Here is a 5368-nt window from a genome sequence, read left to right as displayed (position 1 = left end):
CAGCCCACTGCTTTCATTCCCTCACCATTCTCTCCTCCTCGTCAGGCTGGTGTCTAATCCTGCCACTAAAATCTCTCTCTCAACTTAAGTTCTCTCTGAGAACTTAACGATTCCCATTCCAGGAACTCTTCTTGGTGTGTATTTTCTCTAACCTCTAGCATCTAGAGGACACTCCCTCCTCCTTGAAATATCTTCCATTGGCTTTCAGGGAACTTGACTTTTCTGGCCTCCTGTTCAGTCTCTGTGCAAATTCTACCTGGAAATTCTGCCAGGCTGCTCATCTCTTGCCACTCTTTGCCCTCTATGTGTCATCAGAGAATAAATCCCTTTGTGGAGTGGGACTATATAAGAACTCTAAGATCTGTATTTCCAGTCTTCTGGAGTTCCTTGTCCAGGGTCTCCTTTGCCTCCAGATGGTTCCACGAAGATGTGACTCAAACCTGACCAAATATCGGACCAAATTTGGTAGCTCTCTCTTTGACCCATCTCCCATTCTTTAAACTAGCTGCTCTTTGTTTCTTTCTTTCCTTCTTTTTTTCCTTGTACCAATGTCACTTTCCCAGTGTTCCAGGATGAAAGCTCTTAAATCTTTGGAAGTTTTAACATCATTCTTCAAGCTCAAACTTAGTTGCTAAATGTTGTGATTCGCCTGCTCACTTTTCTATCTACTCTTTTCAATTTCCATTGCTACCACCCATGCCTGGACTATTATGTGCAAATATCAGACTGATTTCTCTTAAATCATGGACCATGTGACACCCCTACACAAAAAAACTTCAATTTTTATGGAGGCTGTATTGTATTGCTTTTGTAATCAGGAAGAAAAAAAAAAAAGAATTCCATCACCAAAATGTAAAGACTGAATCTTGGCCTAACGTTTGAAGCCTTCTCCTTGCCCCTCCCTTCGCTACAGTTTCTTCCTGGGATGCTTTCTTCAGGAATGATACCTTATGTTGATTAGTGCAAAATTTCCTACACTGAATTCCACAAGGCATCAGAATGACTCAAGATATCAGTAGAGATTCTGTGATAAGCTTCCCTGCTTAAAAAATTTTTTTTCAGGACTTCCCTGGTGGTCCAGTGGTTAAGACTCCGTACTTCCAGTGCAGGGGGTGCAGTTTCGATCCCTGGTCAGGAAACTAAGATCCCACATGCCACATGGCATGGCCAAAAAAACAAAGTTTTCAACCAGAAGATTTCGCTAAACCTTTAATATTGATAATACATGTTGTTATGTTATATTACAATTCCCCTCCCTTGAGCACATGATGTTTCCTTTTTTTCTAAGAACACCCATCAATATCCTGGCGCTACTGTATAGCACAGGGAACTCTACTCAGTTCTCTGTGGTGACCTAAATGGGAAGGAAATCCAAAAAAGAGGGGATATATGTATACATAAAACTGATTCACTTTGCTGTACAGCGGAAACTAACACAACATTGTAAAGCAATTGTATTCCAATAAAAATTAGTTAAAAAGAAAAAATCCTGGTGAACTCACATTCAGTAGAATGTGGTTCATGGCTTGATTGGGGCTGGCTTGGCATGTTGCCCCTGTCTAAGCCAGCTTCTGCCTCCCTTATTGCATCTCCCTCTCTCAGGAGTTCTGTGAGACCAAGGTACATTGCCCCATTTTGGAGGGGAGACAGTTGAGGCTCAGGGTGTTTTATTCAGCTAGGGTCACAAATAAATAAAACCAGAACCTAGGTTTCAATTCCAATTCTGAACAAAATCCGACTCCCGTACAGCCTTTCCACCTGCTGGGGCTACGAGCATGTTGGTAACTAACATTTTCTGTTTATAATCCTCATTTTTGTGCATTTTGTATTAAGTCACCACACAAAGTGGGTAGGCTGGATTGTTTTTCTTTCCTTCTTTCCTTCTTCCCTTCCTCCTTTCCTTTCCCTCTTCCTCCCTCCCTCCTTCTCTCTTCCTTTTCTTTTTTCTTTCTTTTTCTTTCTCTTCCTTCCTTTCTTTCTTTCTTTCTTTCTTTCCTCTTTTTCTTTCTTTCCCTTCCTTCCTTCCTTTCTTACTTTCTTCCTTCCTTCCTTCCTCCCTCCCTTTCTCCCCTGTTCCTCCACTAGATAATACACTCCCAGAGGATAGAACTACATTCTTCAGTATACACATAGTAGATACACACACACATTCAATATATACACAGCGGACTACATTTAAACCATAAATGCCTGGGTCATCCGCCTTTTCTGAATGCCTGCTCATCTCTCCCCTTCACATCCCCTCTTCTTTTAGATAATAGCGTGTTAAGGACTGTCAGAACCGAGAAGAAGTTAAGCAATCAGCTAGTCCATCTTCAACATTTCCCAAATGCAGAGAGGGTATGACTGAGCAAGCCCAGCATCAAGGCGAGAGCCGAGCTGGTCTCTTGGCAAAGCCAGCCCGAATCTCAAAGGCCACAGAGACTCATTGCACTTTCGTGGTTGTTAAACCCCAGTGGCAGAGCAGGCGGCATCCTGTCTCCTGTCTTGAGTGGAATTCAGGAGTCCCCAGGGAGCTCTGGGCAGTCGCGGGCCGCGCCCCGTGGGTCACTCGTGTGCCTTTGTGAGGGCAGTTTCCTTGTCACTGCCCAGCTGCTTCCTGCCTCCATGTTAAGGCCTCCAGGCCAGTCTGTGGGGAAGCAGCCATCAGGGCTCTCTGCCTTTGCCTTCCACGCAGACCAGACCAGGCTCGTCCTTCCTGCTGCTGTTCAACCTCTCACGCATCTGCTCACCAAGACCCTGGTCCTCTTTATGAGAATTTTCTCCTGGATTGTTGCCAAAGCATAGACAAGTGAGCCAGGAGAGAAGGACATCCCCCCAGACATATAGAAACTATAGAAATGTGTCTGATCAGCACCATTCTCCCCTCTTCCTCCCCTGTGGTGGGCATGGGGCTGGCACTGGGTGGGTAGCAGGGTGAGTGGTGAGGATGGAATGAAAGAGGATACTTAGTGCTTCCATCTTATTTTGTTCTTTTGTACGAGTAACCTTTCAAAACTTCCCTCATTCATTGATATATTCATTTATTCCACAAATATTTAATGGGCCTCTAAGGAGGGCTGGGCACTGTGGGGTAGAGCGCCGTGGGCGAAGGTGCCGGGGATGAGGCATCTCTCTCTCACCTTGACCCTCAGGTCTGCTGTTCCCTTCCCCACAGGCAGCCACCATCACCAGACTCTCAAATGTCCCTCTATTAGAGAGGTTCTATTCCATGTGCAGATGCATGGGGTCCACTTTGATTTTGTGCACACACAGAGTCATGGCGCACGTGCTCTCATCTTTTAAACTGAAAGCAAATGTTCTGGTGGGCAATTCTCACCATGGAGGCAAGTTGCCACCCACAATCAGTGACCGGGACTGTTCTAGAATGTTCCTAAGAATGGAGCATCCTTAGCCCAACATGGCTGTTTGGTATAGAAAGCCCTAGAAACACCCGCATTGGGGCCTGAGGGGAAAAGGTCCTTGGATCCTTGGAGTAGGCATATTTCTATGTGTCTTGGGTTAGGAAAGGCTGAATCACTACTTTTGCTTAGATCTGGAAACTAACTTATCTTCTTCCTAGTGCAGGAGTCACTAGTGCCCCTGGGTCTGGAAACCTTCACTCCTGCTCCAAATGATGCTGAGAGCTAGGGGTCTGCAGCTTAGGGGGAGATGGGGCTGTCGCGGGAATTTCAGTGCAAGGGCCCAGGTTCTCCACTGGAGCCGTCAGAGACCTGTGGTCATAGTGACCGTTCTGGATGCTGCGGTGAGCAAGTCGAATGGAGAGGGACAGACTGACAACAAAGTGACCAAGGTGATTTCAACCCCTGGTGATGTTGATGAAGAAAAGTAACCAGGGATGTGACACAGTGACTGGAAAGGACTCCGGCCAGGGCAGGAGTTGGCAGCTCGCGAGCAGGTGGATTTGAGGAGAGAACTGAATCTTAACAAGGACACAGCCTGGGGATGAGCATTCTGGGCAGAGGGGAGCAGTGGATGCCACAGCCCTGAGGGCACTGACCATGGGGCAGAGAGCAACTGGAGAGCTGGTGGGCAAGGATGAAGTGGGAGAGCTGATGTTGCAGGCCTGGGAGGAAGCTGGACTTTATTCCAATGGGAAGAAGTAAGCACGCTACAAAGCTCTGTGAGCTCTGTTTCCCACTGGTAAAATTCCTTGTTTGGATTCGGTAATCTTCCAGCTCTCTGGTTTCATGCCTGTGTTCTTTTATTCAAAGATGTTATTGAGCCTCCAGGGTGGCCAGATTTAGCAAATGAAAACAAAGGATGGGGCTTTCCTGGTGGCGCAGTGGTTAAGAATCCGCCTGCCAATGCAGGGGAAATGGGTTTGAGCCCTGGGCCGGGAAGATCCCACATGCTGCGGAGCAACTAAGCCCGTGCGCCACAACTACTGAGCCTGCGTTCTAGAGCCCGCGAGCCACAACTACTGAGCTTGCGTGCTACAACTACTGAAGCCCTCGTGCCTAGAGTCCGTGCTCCGCAACGAGAAGCCACTGCAATGAGAAGCCTGTGCACCACAACAAGGAGTAGCCCCCTCTCGCTGCACTAGAGAAAGCCCATGTGCGGCAATGAAGACCCAACTCAGCCAAAAATAAAATAAAATAAAATTTATTAAAAAAAAAAAAAAGAAAAAGAAAACCTAGGATGCCCAGTTAGGGTGAATTTCAGGTTAATGACCAATTCTCATGTAGTATAAGCCTATCCCACAGCGTCAGAGTATCTTCCATGTGCCACGGCCCGCTAGGAGTCAGCTCAGCTTTGAACGATTTTCTTCACACAACCCCACAGCCTACTGCCTTCGGAGGAACTGGTCAGACATGAAGGCTAGAGTCTGGTGTGACTTGGGAGAGAGAGATTAACCGGCTTCAAAAATCCACCTTGGCCCCAAATTGTGACCTTGAACTGGCGATTCCTTTGGGTGCCCCAACTCTTGTTAGATGCCCACATGGCATTGATGAAAATGCCTTTTCGACGTCCCCTGCATCACAAACATGTATTGTGTTGTGTGGGGAGGTTATTTGGGTGGCCAGATATAGGTTCTGGCCTTTTTCATGAGAATTATGAGAAGGGAGGGTAACGTGTTCGGCACTCACCCATTATCCTCACCGAGGGTGTGGCTGTGAGAGACCTGAGGTGAAATTTGAACGTTGGAAGGATCCAGAGAGAGATGATGTGGCCATGGGCTCCTCGTCCCATCACGGGGACTGAGTTGACACTGCCAGGGGGTCTGTCGGTGTGCAAAGCCCACCTGGCCCTGTACTCTGCAGACAAGGCATGTGGGTGTTTCCACAGGGCAACCCCGGGCATGGCCTTTGGCCTTTCCAGAACACAGTCAGGCAGGGGCAAATAATCCCTGGAAAACCACCTCCCT

Source organism: Globicephala melas, chromosome 3 (genome assembly GCF_963455315.2).
Source record: "Globicephala melas chromosome 3, mGloMel1.2, whole genome shotgun sequence".
Lineage (NCBI taxonomy): Eukaryota > Metazoa > Chordata > Mammalia > Artiodactyla > Delphinidae > Globicephala > Globicephala melas.
This window is presented reverse-complemented; position numbering follows the sequence as displayed.